Here is an 18,435-nt window from a genome sequence, read left to right on the forward strand (position 1 = left end):
ACACACACACACACACACACACACACACACACACTTACTTCAAAGTCAGGTCCGTGATACAACAGTCAAATAACAATCACATTGTCACATCTTTTTTTTTTTTTTTTTTTTTTAAACAACCTTGCATATTTGTCTTTATATATGAACACAGTGAAATTAATGTTTCAAAAAAAATGTTTCGTTTCCCCCTGCTCTTTTTTTTTAAATATATATATATAACAGGCATCTTACTTAAAACACAGTCTATCAAAACATTGGCTCTTCTATCAAAAACACAGGGTGGGAAAAGAAAGAGAAAAAAAAACGGTCCATGTTTAACTAAGTTATAGTCCTTCAAATACTGAGGTCTAACACTAATCCGACCTGCTCTGGTAGTGACAATTGGATTTGTATCCCCGTTTGACTGAACAGTTTCAGCCACATCGCTCAGTGTTACACTTAAAAGGGTCCGTGATACAACATGAGTCAAATAACAATCACATTGTTACAGTCTCACCCAATTCTACAATTTTAACTTGTGATAAAATCTAAAACTTAAGAGGTTAAGATTGTTACAACAGTGGTTTATAGATTTCAGCCTATATGCAGCCATTGAGTAGGCCTACTACAGCCATAGTGGCTATTGATATTTAGATTTTTTTTTATGCCATATGTCACCAAAGTCCCCAGATTTTTAAGTTTTGATTGTCTGAATTTACTGGAATGAATTAATGATTTATGACATTTAAACAACATATATGTATAAAATAAATAAATTAAAATAAATAAATACATACATAAACATTACACCACACGTGATCATACACACGAATGACAAATTAATGGCTGATTGAGGATTAAAGAAAAAAATTAACTGGTTCGTAACCACAAATGAGAACGTCTCGAGTTCTTATCTTGAAGGAAAGTATAATAAACCAATTATAATGTCATTGCCAGGTTGGTTTTATTTTCTCTGAACGTGGACTCAAATGAAGAAACGAAAGTTAAAATAAGCAGGAGGGCGTGATCAACTATTAGCCTATACAGTAGGCTACTGCCTCTCAAGTCATTTCCTCGTTGACCACAAGGAAACAAAAACACGATGGACGAATATCTTTATCCCATCGTTGTAGAGGGAGATTGGCGACCTGAACTCGCTAAAAGTGTGAAAAATAAACTTCAGATTTACTTTCAGAGTAAGAAGAAATCACAGGGAGGAGACTGTGTCGTTCAATATGACGGGAGCAACTCGGCTACAATTCTGTTCAAATCACCTGACAGTAAGTGCTAAACACACAATCATTTTATGTTATCAAAATAACTTTTTTTTTTAAAGTAATGCAATCATGCTGTCGATATATTTAAGGTAATTTCAGATTCGAATACAAAGCGCAACAAACTCACATAGCCGCTTTACTTCCAGCCTCCACTTAAACGAGAGAATAACATCAATCTAAAGAATAAATAAATAAATAATGTCACCCCTTCGCATTGAATAACTTCTCGTCCATGACTGTAAAACATAACACTATATTTGTCATCTTTAATCCGTGCTCTATGAAGTTAGATATTTCATAACACCTTGAAGGTTATCGTGCAATTTAAAGGAATGTATTAGGTGGTGCGTAGCTACTGTAAAACACACTGTATCAGCTGTACTTCCAGTAGGCCTATAATCCTATTGCTCTTTAGAGGATGTCATGTCCCAGCGTCTGAAGGTTTAAACAACAGACATATTAAGAGAATAAATTACAAACAGCTGATACATTTTGTAACGTTACGTGTATTTTGGATATGGAGTGAATTCATATATATATATATATATATATATATATATATATATATATATATATAAACATTTTTGGGAAAATATAGGAAGAAAAAATCTGTCGGTCTGCTGCTATCATTAATTATAGTTTGTAGTGTAGGGTTTACATTGGCATGAATAAAAAAAAGAACTAAACTAAAATATTAGTGTAACAAGGATTTTAATACAGTTGCATTTTAACATTTTCTGTAGGTTAGGCTACTTTAATTCATTATGAATGTGTGTTTCAACTCTACCTGACATGGGTACAATTGAAACAAATGCAACTCTTGTATTTATGAGGTAATTGTGTAAAGTGTAAGCTATTTGTAAAATATTATTGGTAATAATTATCTTTGTAGACTGTTGAAAGAAATATCACATGGGAAAAATTTGTTTTTTTTATAACTAGCTTTTGTGTGGTAGAGTAAAAAGCAAAAAGTGTCAGAACTGTCATATCATTGCTAATCATTTGAATGGTCACATTCGCTAATATCACATAAAATTAAATTTTATTTAAGTTGTTTTGTGTTATGTTCTTTGTTTTGATGTGTAGTGATGTATCTAACTAAATCTGATTATTTGTGTTCAAGTTCGAGATGGCGTACTCTCAAAGGCAGGACACATTATTACCATTGACAATCAACAAATCAAGTTAAAAGTGTACAAACCCAGCGATGAAGAGGAACAGACAGACAGCACTGGACAAAGAGTGAGTAGTTCTATCAGGACCACCAGCGGCGTAACTTTGCTTTGAAAAGTGGTGGGGACACCGCACAACTCGTTTTGCTATTTGTTTATTTATTTAATAACCGAATTTACTTGCGGACTGAGTTCAGAGTTGGAAATGCACTTAATTTTCACTTTGATGTATACATGCATCACATTCACAAATATGTCTATAAACATCCGTGAATGTTACGTTTTGCTTATCACAACACATCCAGGGTAGCTAATATCAATCAAAATACGCAAGATAAATATGGTGAACCATTTCATGATCAGCTCAGCTGCAGCGTATTCATTAATTGCACAATTGTGTGTGTGTGTGTGTGTGTGTGTGTGTGTATTACGAATCATTCTACTTTGAATTACTTGCATATGTTCTCTTAATACCAGCCGGACAACTTGCTTAAAGCCGGTGTGATCGATGCACGCGCTGAACATTGAAGAATCAACATTACGCCAAGAGTCAAGACAAGCCCACAAAATGTTTCCTCATCCAATCAAATAATTTAACCAATCCTGAACTACGCAAAACCTTGTGTAAAACATGAATGAGAGTTAATTTGTGTTTAAAATGGTTAAACTGCCTTTATTAATTAAATAATTAAATAAATGAAATTGTTTTGACAAATATTTTTTTTTAAGCTCTATTTTTACCTCCCCCACCCCACATGTAAAGGCTAGTTAACGGTAAATGTTGCTACCTATAGCATAAATGTTAAAACATCAACAAAATTTTAGTGAAGCAGCCACGCACAGTAAGTTACTTTGCTTAACACGAAAAAATATTATATTTAACTTACGTGAATATAGACATACTGTCGCTAATCATGTTTTTTGGCGGCCACTGGAGCGCGCTGTGATTTACTACAAAACTGAATTAAAGGACTATGAACTACTAAAGACTTGTACTTTTTTAATTGTTTTAATTGTGAAAATCCCAGTCATAACATAGAATTGTCCTGTTGCCTAAAAGGTTACTTCTATGTTACTTCTTACATAACTTAATTTTTCATATAACACGTGACTTGTGACTTTTTAACAATGCCTCAAGTGAACTCACCTCGCTGCGTGTTTGAAGAACCATCGTCCACCTTCTAGTCATCACTTGATCACTTGATGACTACAGTGAGTGATGATTTGACTTGTGGACCAGAGATATTGTACAATTAATCTTCTCAAAAATCTCAAATAAAATATTTCAACCTTGAAACAGTATCCAAACAATACGAACATCGTAAAAAGAAAGGTACTGGATCTGCAGACTAATTATAGGGAAAGGAAACTACATATCCCATGACGCATATCGCGTATCTCGCGATAGTTTCACAACGAGACTTAATTTTCATCTTTGAGGACGTTGAAAAGCTTCTGACCGGCGGAAAAATTTGTTAAATGAATGAATTAGATTATGAAGAGTGACGATTTGTAGATGGTGCTTTTCCTTTAATATATACCTTACGCAATCTATTTTTCAGTTACTTTTTAAAAGTGGTGGGGACAATATCGAGCCTGGTAAAAAGTGGTGGGGACTTGTCCCACCCGTCCCACCCGTAAATTACGCCTATGAGGACCACTATCGTCAATGATAGACACTTCGCATACAGTTTGGTTTGGTGGTATGGTTCTGTTCTGGGCAAAAACTCCCTGCCCATCCATGCATCCATTACTTTTTATGAATGAGCAGGGAGAACAGCAATAATAATCCCCCAAGGGTTGACAGAACAGAACCAAGCAGATCATTAATGTAGTGTAAGATATTATTCAAAATTAGGGAATCTGATTCAACAGGAATGTCAGAAGCCAAGTCCTGACTGTGGCGAAAGGAGGAGTTGGGGGTGGAGGAGGGTAATTTGCTCCTGAGCAAGCAAGCTGCTGAATAATACTGAATAGCGCTTATATTGGAATGTCGTGATAGGTGTCGTATCCTTATAGGTAGATGTGATCAGCTGAGAGTCAGCTGATGCAAGCTTGACTCACGTGACCTGCCAGAACTAATGCTACGCTTAATATTTATTACAAAATCCAGAATGAAGACCACAGTACAGTCAAACCTCAGACGAGTGGATCTGTAAATCAAGCCCCTTGGATTGCTATAAACTATGCTATACTGTACATAGATATGGTCACTATAAACAGAATGGTATATTATAAAAAATATTAAGTTCAGTTTTATGGTTGATGCATTTTAAAGTTTCTAAAATAAAATGGTTGTCATTCTCTATATTGTTGAAAAGGGCTGGAGTGGAGAGAACATAATTAAATCTGATTATTTAGTTATCCAGATACATAATTGTTCTCCATATACATAAATGCTTTACATTTACAGTGTATGTTTTTTCAGACGGAGCAGTCATGTGAATATTATGAACAAGGTAAGTAAATCATCTGGACTTTGTTTTCTGGGTGCTTATGTTTATGTGATCTTTTACTGATTAGGTTATTGTACTGATATTGCGGATGTATTTGTTAACACATTAATTTTTGATTAATAAAATATCAAGTTCACTCTCAGAAAAAAGGTCACGTTGGTAGTACCTTTTCAGAAGGTACAAATATGCTCCATTTAGGTACAGTACTAATATGAAAACTTGAGGTACTAATTTGTATCTTTAAGGTACTTACTGTATATGCACTCTTTAGGGGAAAATAAGGTACAAAGGTGACATTTAATAAATATGTGTAACTTTTATTTTGCCTAAAGATCAAAGTGCCTCTCAGACTGATGTGGATGTGAAGAAGCCTCAAGAGTCAGGTGCTGTGGTCCTGGAGAACCTTTCAGATGATGTTAAACTAAATGTTTTGACTCTTTTGGTGGAGAACATCAGTAGTCTTCCTGAGAATGACTTTAGCATGGAATTAATACCAGAATTAAGAAAAGCTGTTGTGACCTTTAAAAATCCCAGTGGTAAGTTTTCCTGCAAAATACACATTTTACTTATACCTTTTATTACTATTTAAACATTTTTATTTGTCAAGGTTTTTTTGCACCAAAAATTAATTTATCTTAATCTAGATTACATGACACCTAGATTTCATTACATGAGTTTTACATGGGGATCTTTTTGGCCTGGAGAAAAATCTGTATATTTTAGATATATTATTGATAATATGACAACTTTATTCTTTAGCTGGTAAACAGTATATAGCTCTGTCTTTTTCTTATTATGACTTAATTAAATGTGCCTTGCACATTTTGTAAAATATAATTTCTTACAGTTGCAGAAAAGTTCCTTGAGGAGAGCAGGACACATGAAAAGTTCAAGCAATGTAATCTGAGGGCCCATGCACTGGAGAGAAGCACATGTGTGCGGGTGGAGAATCTTCCAGCTGAGGCCAACAACAACAAGATGCTGCTGGAACTGTATTTTGAGAAGTGGGGGGGTCCAGTAGAGGAAGTTATCACAATTCCATCAGAACAAGCAGCCATTATAATCTTTAAGGAGGAAGAAGGTATGTTGTAATAGATTTAGTAAAACTTTTTACCGTGGTTTGTCAACATCGATGCATTGATTCACTGTACCTCTTTCCTGCAACATTACGTGCAACTTTACAGCCAAAGAGAGAGTTTTGAAGCAAGAGAATAACATCTGTAATGTTCCAGTCAAGATATATCCCTACTTTAAATCACTGGATACAATCTTATATGGTGACAACAGGCCACATCTGAAGCTGCCTGAACCTATTACAGTCAGTGTACATCCTGCCATCAGGGAGTTCATCCTCAAGAAAGGGCATATTTCCTCCATTAAAGACCAGATGAACTCACACTTCTGCCAAATAAACATGGACAAACCTGAAGTTTTGCTCAGTCCTGATCCAGCATTACTGAATCAGAAACAAGAAACCATTGATGACTGGAGTAGGAATGCCTTTGATGCCTTCAAGAAAATTATCTCAAACTACACAACATCTGAATGGCTGGTGTCACACCCCCTTTTATTTAATGTGGAAACTCATATTAAGGAAGTAGTGAAGGATCAGGTTTTTATAGACTTGGATGCCTCTAAAGGGGTCGTGACACTGGCAGGAATGACCCATGAGATAATTGGACTGAAACCCATCATAGAGAAGTTCTTAGAGAGAGGAACAAATCAAATGGGGAGAGAGAGGAACAGTGTGACAGAGGATATGGAAATGTCTCCTGCCATGTACTCTCTGCTTGAACAAGATGGCCTGAAAAGTGCTGTTTCTCCACACCTGCACATTGACTACAACAAAAAAATCAACAAAATAATTTTTTCAGGTCTTCGTACAGAAACTCTTGTCTTCAAAAATTGGGTCCTTGAGAAGAAAATAAATATGAAACAGAAATACTTACAGATTGAACGTTCGATCCTGGAGTTTCTGAGATCAGTGGATTGTGATGAAATGTCCAGAAATCTCTTCATATCTCATGGAATAACAGCTATCTACACAATTGAAAATGAAAATGTTGTTGTGGTTGGAAGCACACAAAGAGCACTTGGTGATGCAGAGAAGAGAGTGAAAACAGTTCTTACAACCAAAGGCCTCATTGTAGAAGATCAGAATGTCCTTCAAAAGAGAGAGTGGCAGGATCTCAAAAAACAGCTGGAGAATTTGTTCAGTACTCCCAAAAAGATATCTGTGTTGATAAACCTTTCCAAAAAGAGAGACAAAGTAATAGTGACTGGATTCAGAGAACCTGTAATGGAGGTCAGTGAGAACTTAGGACGTTTCATTGAGAGACACACTAGAATAGTAGAAAAGGTTCATGTCAAATCACATGCTGTGGTTGATTTCATAAAAGATAGAAAATCACAAGACTGGCAGCATTTTATTAAATCTAATGAGGTGAAAGTCAGTTTTGATTCAATGAGACCCTGGATCAACCTGTCTGGAGAGCGTACATTTGTCCAACCAGCTGAGTCTTTCTTTAAATGTTTGGCAGATGATCTCTACACAGACACATTGATCATTAAAAAAGCAGGAGCAAAGAAATACTTCAAGGAGCAGGGTAAAATGATGCTCTCAGTGCTGTTGAAGGACAAAGGATTTGTGGTGGTTCTTCAGGAAGATGATATGGTGGAAGAGGAGGATGAGGAATTTACTGAAGCTAGTTTTGAAGACTTTGGCCAGGTCTCTTGTGAGGTCCAAATACCAGGTGGAGTAACTGTTACTGTCAGGAAGGCAGACATTTGCAAGATCAATGTTGATGCTGTGGTCAATGCTGCTAATGAAGATCTGAAGCACAGCGGTGGTGTAGCTTTGGCACTTCTTCAAGCTGCTGGACCAAGTCTGCAGCAAACCTGTGACCAACACACAAAAGCAAATGGGCCTCTGAAGCCTGGAGAAGCTATCATCACTGATGCTGGTCGTCTTCCCTGTAAATATGTGGTGCATGCTGTTGGACCTCGCTTCAGTGATTCAGACAGAGGTACCACTGTACAACGCCTGAGACGTGCTGTGAGGGAAAGTCTGAACCAGGCGTCAAGCAGAAACTGCTCCTCTATTGCAATTCCAGTTATTAGCTCAGGGATATTTGGTTGTCCTCTTGATCTTTGCACTGAATCAATTGCCAAGGAGGTGCATGAGTACAATGAGTATCGTAACCATGGAGGATCCAATAGCACATTAACTGAAATTCACTTGGTTGACAATAATGGCAGTACAGTGAATGCCATGACTCAAGCTGTCAGAAAGGAGTTTGCTACTTACAACCCTCGTTGGTATACCAACTATAGACAAGGCTATCGAGGTGCTGCCGTGGTCGTGGTCGTGGTCGTGGCTGTGGTCGTGGTCGTGGTCGTGGTCGTGGCTATGGCTATGGCCGTGGAAACTATGGCCAAAGAAACCAAGAGTGTAAAGGTTACAAAGGTCGTGGAGACTTTGAAAGACAAGCACACTTCAAAAGAGATAAGTCAAACTCTGCTGGCAGACCATATATATCTGAAGGGTTGAGTGTTCTTGAGACCAAAATGACACGAGACGGACTAAAAATCATTCTGAGCAAAGGCAACATACAGGATGCACATGTAAGTATATCACAGTTACTTGTAAAAAAAAAAAAAAAAAAAAAAAACACTGATAGAAATTTTTTTTTGATTTAAGAGTTTTTTCCTGCTGCTTTTACATTAAAAATATCCAAAAGCCAAAAAATGTGAGAACAGAGGTGTGTGCAATGAATTTTCTTTTATTTTTGAATGATTTTTAAAATTTATTTTCCTGATGTAACTAGTGTGCTTCCCTTTCGCATGGGAACTCCATGCTGCGTCCCCTAGAGGGCACTTATGGGCATTGTCTTTGACATGACCAGTGTCTGAAGCATGAGTATAAACATGACAACATGACAAACATGGCTCCTGTTTAGTACGTCATCCTCTTTCTTGTCTTCAGGAGATCGTCTGTTTGTACATGAGTTAGGAGCAAGCGCGTTTAGCTCCTGAGTGAGCAGAGTGCACGTGCTGAAAGGGATTTCTCAAAGAAGTTTGTGATCCGTTTGCGATTTCCTTATTTTGGAGGGATGTGGGACGCGCTTTTGGGTGGAGTGCTCATAGCTATTAATTTGCGATGCGTTCACCCCTAGATCTAGCGCTCTCTCTTGGGGTTTGGAAGCCTGTGCTGTGGTCTCTTCCCCCTCCAAGTGAGAGCTTGCTGCTGCAGCTATCTTCCTCCGAAGAGGTTTTTGTTGTTATCATTAATACTGAAGAGACGCTACATCATGTGATGGGGATACACATGATTTATGTGTGGTTTGTTTGGGAGCGAAGCATACACAGTCAGCTCTCGTGGGAGTGTTGGAGTGTAGTTAGGTGGAGTGTAGTTAGGCCTCCTCTCATTTTAGAGAGTCGTCAGGCTGAGGCCTCCACTCCTAGAGCTTGGCCATTTACTGCAAGTGTCATCAGGCCTCCTCTCACTACAGAGAGTTATCTATCAGAATCAGAATCAGAATGAGCTTTATTGCCAGGTATGTTTACACATATGAGGAATTTGTTTTCGTGACTGAAGCTTCTGCAGTGCAACAAGATGACAGTGACAGAACAAAAAACACAGATAATAAAAAAAAAAGTAAATAGGGAACAACAATATGTAAATTGACAGTTGTATGTACAGGTGTAATACAATAGACAGTTTTGTATATATATTATATGCAGATTCGAAATGTAAACTAAGTGTGTATTAGATAAATAAGTGTATAAGTGTATAATAGTGTTGTCTGTTCCCCAATTATTGTCAAGTGTTCATGAGATGGATTGCCTGAGGGAAGAAACTGTTTCTGTGCCTGGCCGTTCTGGTGCTCAGAGCTCTGTAGCGTCGACCAGACGGCAACAGTTCAAAGAGGGAGTGTGCTGGATGTGAGGGGTCCAGAGTGATTTTGCCAACCCTTTTGCTCACTCTGGATAAGTACAGTTCTTGGAGAATGGGGAGGGTTGTGCCAATGATTCGCTCAGCAGTCCGGACTACCCTCTGTAGTCTTCTGAGGTCAGATTTGGTCGCTGAGCTGAACCAGACAGTTATTGAATCGCAGAGGATGGATTCAATGATGGCAGAGTAGAACTGTTCCAGCAGCTCCTGTGGCAGGTTGAACTTCCTCAGCTGGCGAAGGAAATACATTTCCGCCATTTACTGTGAGCATCGTCAGGCCTCCTCTCGCTACAGAGAGTTATCTATTGAGGCCTCCGCTTGCCAGAGCTCTACTAGGACAGCGTGTGTGAGTTGTAGGCTCTATGTGAGTCTCCTTACAAGACGTCCTGAGCATGGGGGAATAGTTAGGCCTCCTCTCAGTTTAGAATCGTTATGCTGAGGCCACTCTTGGAGCCTAATTATCTACTGCGAGTGTCATCAGGGCTCCTCTCGCTACAGAGAGTTATCTTCATTGAGGCCTCCGTTCGCCAGAGCTCTGTTGTGACAACATCGGTGAGTTAGTGTGCGGCGCAGTTAGGCCTCCTCTCATTTTAGTGAGTCGTCATGCTGAGGCCTCCACTTCTAAAGCTAGGTAGAATGGAGTGTTCCTAGGCTGCCTCTCATTTAAGAGGTGTTGTATTTAGGCCTCCACTCTGCAGAGCTTCATGGGCCAGTTAGCTTTAATTGCTAGGCTCTCTGTGAGCCTTCTTGGATGCTGGCCTCAATAAGAGCATTGTTAGGCTTCATTTTCCCTGTGAAGGCCTCTGTTCTTGAGAATCTTCAGACTATGGCATTGCTGGCACAGGAGTGAGGACTCCTCTGAGTCTTTGACTTGGTTCAGCCATTTAGGCTCTCATCTCTTCAGCATAGCAGCGTGGGTATTCTGTTCCCTAAAAGCACTCTCTAGGGGATGCAGCGTGGAGTTCCCATTCGAAAGGGAAGGTCTCAGGTTACGCATGTAACCATGGTTCCCTGAGAAGGGGAACAAGACGCTGTGTCCCTTTGCCATGCCTCAGGAATTCCTGCTAGTCACCTTCAGACAAGAAGTGGATGGCATATTTTACAGGTGGCCACTTTTATTCTCATTTTTATTCATTTTTAGACGTCATAAGCTGCTGCCTGCCAATGTCAAGTTCATTAACGTATTAAACTCATGCTTCAGACACCGGTCATGCTGAAGACTTTCCTAAAAAGTGCCCTCTAGGAGACGCTATGTCTCGTTCCCCTTCTCAGGGAAACCATGGTTACATGCTTAAACTGAGACATTTTTTGGTACCAGCATACATTTATATTGTTTATGGTAATCAAAGGATGACCAATTCCTCCTCCTTTGTTTCTCCTGCAGGCTGATGTCATTGTAAACACTATATCGGAGGACTTTGACCTCAGAAAAGGTGCTGTCTCCACAGCATTACTTCAGACTGCTGGTCATCAGCTCCAATCAGAAGTCACCAGAATTGCTTGCTTAAACAATGTGAATTATGGTGAAATGGTCATCACAAATGGCTATAACTTGAAATGTAAAAATGTTTTCCATGTAGTTTGCCCATTTTGGAAAGGCTCAGAAGATAAGGTGAGGAAAAAAAAGTAAATTGTAAAAATTGTAATTTAACAGCTGTCATTAACTGTGTTAATGCTGGCTGATTTTAATATTAAATTATATCCCAATGTGCCTCATATGTAAGCACCACATGATTATTTAGATGGTACTTTCTTTAAATATAATGATAAATATATTTATTTACATTTAAAAGATAATCATTCAGATCATAAGAAATTGCCTGATAAAAGCAGAGAAGTGGAGAATGGCCTCAGTCGTCCTTCCAGCTCTTGGGACTGGGAATCTTGGCTTTCCTAAAGATCTGGTGGCCAGAATCATGCTGACAGAAGTCCAGGATTTTAAGCCTACATACCTTCAAGAGGTAACTGTGATTGTGCATCCTTCTGACAAGGAGAGTGTAGAGGTGAGTGTCAAAACTAGTTTCAAGAATCATAAAAACACATACAATATGACCAATACTTTTATTGGTCTCACTTTATAGTAGGTGTCCTTAACTACTATTTACCTGCATCAAAAAATTAAGTACAATTGTCACAACCCGTTGGACTCATGTTTTGTTGTCTGCCTGTGTTCCTTTCCTGTTTGCCCATATTTGGTCCTGTTCCTGTTCTCATTAGTTCATTGTCTAATTATTAGTTAATCACTTTCATTGTGTCCACCTGTCTGCCCCTCGTTGTTACAAGACAAACGAGACGTGAGGCGTGCGGATCCATGTGCAAACTTTTAATTATAAACACAGTCAGTACACAGGCAGGGTCAAACACCGGTAAGCAGAAATGGCACGGGCAAGACACAAGAGAGATCCTAGGGCAAGCGTGGGTTGGCGATCGGCGAACAATATCCAACAGGGCAAGGCAGAGAGATAATCCAGGTACACGAGCAGTAGTCCAAGAGAGGTACAAACAGAGTCCGAAGGGCAAGGCAAAGGGTTAATCCAGGAAACACGGGCAGAAAACAGGAAACGAGACTATAAACAAAACAAACTAAATTTAGGCTTGCAAAACACAGAATGGCTCGGTAAGGCAGCTAACACTTGGAGAGTGTTATACGCAGAACCAGATTCAGAGCTAGACATACACACAGAATGGCTCGGTAAGGCTGCTAACTCTTGGAGAGTGTTAAACGCAGGACCAGACTCAGAGCTAGACATAAACACAGTGGGGTTAACAGAATACGCAGGACAATACTCGGCAGAGAGGAAGAGGAAGTCCATGGTTTAAGTAGGGTGTGTGATAGTTCTCGGGTGAGCGTGATTAGTGCAATCAGCTGTATATGTGTCGTCAGTGCAATGGATGATGGGAATTGTAGTTCGTGGGTGAAGTGCAACAGTGGTGTGGTGCAAGAGTCAATGTGATGGAGGAGTGACCTCTGGTGGTGAGTAAACAGAAGTCCACAGACCAGATTCGTGACACTCGTTATCTGCCCTATATTAGTTCCTGTCCATTGAGTTCTAGTTTGTCGGTTATTGCTTATGTTACCCTGTGTGTGTATTGGATTTCGTCATCTTTAAATTATATTAAATGGATTATTCTCCTCAACCGTCTTTGTCGTGTGACTATTGTGTGTGTGCACAGCACAGAGACCGTGACAACAATGTACTTATTGTGTTCATATTGTATTGCAAAACACTTTTGCTGCGATTGAGATGGGATACGGGTAAGGGATACATACAGGTTTGGTGGTATGGGTAGGTTTAAGGGTGGGTTAAGGTGTAAGGGATGGGTCAACATTGCAATTATAATTACAGATGTAATTACATGCAAGTATTTTTTTTAAATATAAGTATAGTGTAAAAACATGTATGTACACAATAGGTGCATTGTATCAAATGATTGATTTAAATGTAAGTTCATAGTTGTTTAGGCCACCTAATATAAAGTGGGACCCTTTTATTTTTTTTAACTATAAACTATTAAAATAATCTTTAATTTTAATGTTGTCTTGTATTTCTCTGCTTTAATTATTAGTGCTTTACCAGCATCTTTAAACATGGGATTCCGGGTCCCATCACAACTGAAACACATCGACGTGGCATGCTGAAAAAAGATATTTCTGACACACATAATTCATCTCACACTTCTGGTAACATGTTCTTATCTGCTGTCCATCACACTTATTTTTAGAGTAAATTTTGTTAAAAGATTTAATCTGATAACAAATATATCTGACGTCATGGGATATGTTTAGGATAGTAACAAAATAAGATCCTAGAGATTTTCCATACGTCTTTGTTTTCCTTTAGAGCTTGTTGGCAAAGTCTCCTCTCCCTCTCTTGGGGTGCACACTATGCAGATGGGTCAAGTGACTCTGGAGGTTTCTTCAGGAGACTTAACACAAGAAAAAACTGATGCCATTGTTAACTCCTCAAATAAGACATTTTCTCTGAAAGCAGGTTAATCAATTTTCACACATATTGTCTGACCTATTTGAATGTATCTCAGTTTCATTTGTTTATTTTACATTCAAAGAGAATTATGTCTATTATTATGTATATTTCTCTTTGTAATCCAGGAGTATCCAAGGCCATATTAGATGCTGCTGGAGTACAAGTGGAACAAGAATGTTCACAGATTGGTTTGTATTCCTTAAATTGACTTTTTCTTCTTGTTGATTTACAGTCCTTTATCTTTTTGAATGCATACATTTTTGGCATATACTTCAAAACAGATCTAATTAACTTTAGATTCCATTGGTAAACATGTTTTTTTCAATAGTGGGATCATCAAATACACAGCAAACAGAGATTATGACCTCAGCTGGGCGGCTTCCATGTGGAAACATCATCCATGTTATTGGATGCAGTAGTCCATCTGACATTAAGAATGTTGTTTTGTCTGTTCTGAAGTTATGTGAGTCACGCCAGATTACTTCTGTTGCCTTCCCAGCTCTTGGCACTGGTAAGATTCTTTGTACGATTTATTGATTAATTGTTTGATTTATTGACCAGACATCCCGTTTTTCCCAGTACAGTCCCGGATTGCAGCTGTATTTTTAGTGTCCCTACTTATTTTGAAGAAAATCATGTTTTGTCCCTTATTTCAAAATTTCTTTACGACTGGGTGATTAGAGCTGGTAGTAGAAGTGTTCTGTCATGCGAGAACAGCCTAATCAAAGGTAACTAAGCTTGACGTAGAACAAAATTACCATCCAATCACAATTCATTATGAATTAATTTGCAGTTAGTGAAGGCGGAACGGGTGGAATAACACTGAATGACACACTAGAAGCGCTCTCTCGGCCGCATGCCCGCACGATCCCAGTTCTGAATCAGTTCTCCAGTGCGCCTTAATTGTCAAATACACACACAGCTGTCAAAATGTCCATTGTGTGGAGTTTCTCACTGTAAATAAAATATAAAAAATAACTATGTATGTGTGTGTCATATATCAGCCACCCCACCCCATTGAAGAATGAATGAATGCAGCATGAGTTTTGCTTGTTTACTTATTGTACAATTAGTGAAAACTTTTTTTTTTTTTTTTTTTTTTTACTAAAACTTCTTTGTGAATTATTAACTAATCTTTTTTTTTGTTTTTTTTTTGTCTCTGACCCTTTAGGTCAGGGTGGTGCAAAACCAGTTGTTGTTGCAGATGCAATGGTTGATGCAGTTGTAGACTTTGTAAAGAAAAAGGAACCAGTGCACGTACGGCTTGTGAAGTTTCTTATATTCCAGGCAAACATGGTGGCAGACTTTCATCAAAGCATGATCAGAAGATCTGGTGAGAAAGTAGAGGATAAAGGTCTGCTTACCAGATTTAAAGGTCAGTAAAGATAAAAAAAATGTATGCTAATCCCATCCATTCCTTTTTCTTGTTAAATACTGTAAATCATCTCTCAATGTTTTTGTTGAAATGTTTTTCGCATTAAACATGTACCTGGATAATAATACTTTTTTGAAGTGGAAAGTTCAGAATCACCCGCGAAGGAAGAATTTGTGATGGTGGGAGAAGATATCGAGCCAGCTGTGTTTCAACTGTGTGGGGAGACACCAGAGGACCTGAGTGAAGCCAAGAACTTAATCAACAGCTTGATATTACGGGAGCATGTGACCGTCCCAATCCGTGATCCAGCCATTACTCATTTCACCAAGGAGGATGGAGAAATGCTGAATGCCATGCAGAGGGAGCTCACAGTCAGTGTCCGGCTTGAGAAGAAAGGCCAAGACTCTGTCGTCACACTGGAGGGTCTGACAAGAGACGTTCACACTGCAGAGAGACGTATTCGAGACCTGATCAGAAAGGTGGAAAGGAATGAAACCCGAAGAAGTGAGGCTTTTATAATCAGAAATGTGGTTAGGTGGGAATATCAGGAAAAAGGACACAGCATCAAAACCTTTGATATGTTGACCAGTTATGACCTGGAACAGGCCTTTCAGAAGAGACAGCCTACAGTTAATATCGAGATTAACAATGATGAATATGAAGCTGATTTAGTTCTCAAAGAGGCCACAAGAGGGAGATTGAGGATTCCGTTAACTAGAGTAGAACTGGAAGGTGAGATCATTTTATAATTAGGACATTGACTAGAACAGCATCACATAAAAAGATGAGAAACTGAAGTTTGAGCTTTTTTTTCTTCTTTTTTTTGATGTTGCAGCTCAAAGCTATTTTCCATTATACTTGATATAATAAACTGCATGTTTATTCTTTTCTTTAGGTTGAAAGAGTCCAGAACAGTGCACTTTGGAGAAACTACATGATCAGAAATGTGTAACCAGAAGATAAATACAAGTACAAAAACAATTAAAAATATCTGTTCCATTGAACTGGCTATGATAAGACGGATCAGATCAACCATCACGACGTCAATCGCAAATTCATGAATTTGGTATCAGCCAAATTCAGTATAAACTGTTTGTAGGAGCCATGTATGGGACATATATTGCTGTGGGCCAGAGTTACTCAGCCCAAGGGTAAACCTAATGCCAGCACACTTAATCACGTGCTTCGCCAAGGTATTTGTCTGTGATTTTCAGTTAAATTTAGTTAACCCTGTGAACCCATGCTCCATTCTCCAATAGTGCTGATCTCTATAACAGTGAGACTGACAACATAACCAACCCAACAATGTTTGTGATCTTCAGTGATGTACAGGCTTACCCAGAATACCTAATAATTTTCCAATAATGATTATGAGATCTCAGTTTCTGTTTTTGTTGTTGTTTTACATTGATTTGGTGAAGCTAAACATAATCTATTAATATATAACCTATTAAATATTTACTGGCAGGAATTACAGCAATTATTACAATGCTCATGCATAACCAGAAAAAAGAAAATGAGAGAGAGAGAGAAAAAAAAACACTAAAGCTTCATCCAATCCTCAGAATTGGTTTCCTGGCACTCACAATAAGATGTTTAATCTCATGGTTCCTTTCTGCTCCTAACCTATCTAATCAGAAGTTGTTTGTTTACATATATTGAAGTATTGTCTAACAAGGAAAAGAGTTTGGGCTGAGCATGCATATGTATATATATAGGGATTATGTATATGGGGATTAAAGAAGCACAATGATTAAAATTATAATAGTTTTCCATTACAGTTTTTCTCACTTGCTTTTTGGTACATTTCTGAGTTTACAACTGAAATTCTCAAAACTACTTGTTCAACCTTCTCAGGGCTGTTTGCTGAGTTATCAATTGCTTATGTCATGTTGATCAAAATATATTATACTGGTTCTCTGTTGAACAGTCTTAGCCTCCAAAACTAGGCATTAGTTCATAGTCATTAAATGCAAAATTTTTGACCTAGTTGTCATAATTGTTATTATATATCAATTTTCAGTGTGTCCCGAAATGTTCAAATGCACAGTTTAATCTTGATTTTCACTAATGAATGGTTGGATGTGGCACAGCCCTAACTAGAAAATGTACCCCCAGCCCCTATAATCGTCCCTGTGTTAAAAACAGGCCACGCTTTTAGTTACATTGTGAAGTGATGCAGAAACGGAAGGGGAAAAAAATAGGAGGGCATGATGAACTACAGTATAAACACTTACTCGCAAGTTATTTGCTCATTGACCAGAAGGAACACGATGGATGAATATCCTTAATCCCTTATTGTAAAGGGAGACTGGAGACCTGAAGACCCTGAAGGTGTGAAAAATCAGTCAGATTTACTTTGAGTAAGAAAAAATCTCAGGGAGGAGACCGTGCAGTGCAATATGATGACTGGAGCAAATCTGCTACGATTCTGTTTAAATGATCTCAGTAAGTGCTAAAAACAAAACAAGCGCAACGTTAACAAAAAAAAAAAAAAAACATTGCGCTATATAGCATAATGTAATCAAGCTGTTGAGACACTTAATACAATTTGAGGTTATGTGGGACAAATTTATGCAAACTCATAATCTGTGAATCTTTCATTCCGATGTCGTAGTTACTGCTGTTATCATAGTTACTACTCTTCGTCTTTGTTTTAAAGTGTTGTGATGTATCTGAATCTGATTGTTTCCTGTTCAAGTCTGAGATTATTACACAGTATTACCATTGACAATCAGGAAATCAAGTTAAAAGTGTACAAACCCAGCAATGTGGAGGAACAGGCAGACAACAGGTTCTTCTTGGACATGCATGTGCCAGAAAATCATGGGCATGTTCAGAGTCAATGCTGACAGCTGGATTAGATGCTGCAAGAGAAATTTGTACTAATGTATGAGCAAAATTACATTTTTGATGGAATAGTCTACAAGACGAGTATCATACTTGAATGATTTTGCATTTTGAATTCATTCATTCCTTTATTTAGATTACACATTTTAATGTTTCTATTACTTTGTATTGATGCAAATTAAAATGTTTTGTTATGACCAGCACTGCTGTGTATGAGCATTAGTTTATTTTAAAAACAAATTCTGTTAGTAGATATTTGGATGTATTTTAGAGATTGAATAGGAAGATTGTTGTCATTTATATATTGTTTTAAAAAATACTGTAGGAGAAAAATAAACTCCACTTGATCAGATGTGTTCTCCATTTACATTAATTGTAAATTATTT

At 38.0% G+C, this 18,435-nt stretch overlaps 1 pseudogene across 1 annotated transcript; it reads left to right on the plus strand.

Moving 5' to 3' along the window:
• The first annotated feature begins 806 nt into the window (after positions 1-806).
• Positions 807-18,251, plus strand: LOC306864036 (protein mono-ADP-ribosyltransferase PARP14-like; annotated as a pseudogene). The gene is made up of 15 exons (XR_013786099.1): positions 807-1,259; positions 2,380-2,498; positions 4,857-4,887; positions 5,217-5,420; positions 5,732-5,965; positions 6,069-8,508; positions 11,223-11,450; positions 11,632-11,841; positions 13,406-13,520; positions 13,681-13,830; positions 13,950-14,012; positions 14,153-14,335; positions 14,996-15,199; positions 15,338-15,931; positions 16,095-18,251. The product of XR_013786099.1 is annotated as a protein mono-ADP-ribosyltransferase PARP14-like (transcript).
• The last annotated feature ends 184 nt before the right edge of the window (positions 18,252-18,435 follow it).

This window comes from Barbus barbus (genome assembly GCF_936440315.1).
Source record: "Barbus barbus genome assembly, chromosome: 45".
NCBI classification, from domain to species: Eukaryota; Metazoa; Chordata; class Actinopteri; order Cypriniformes; family Cyprinidae; genus Barbus; species Barbus barbus.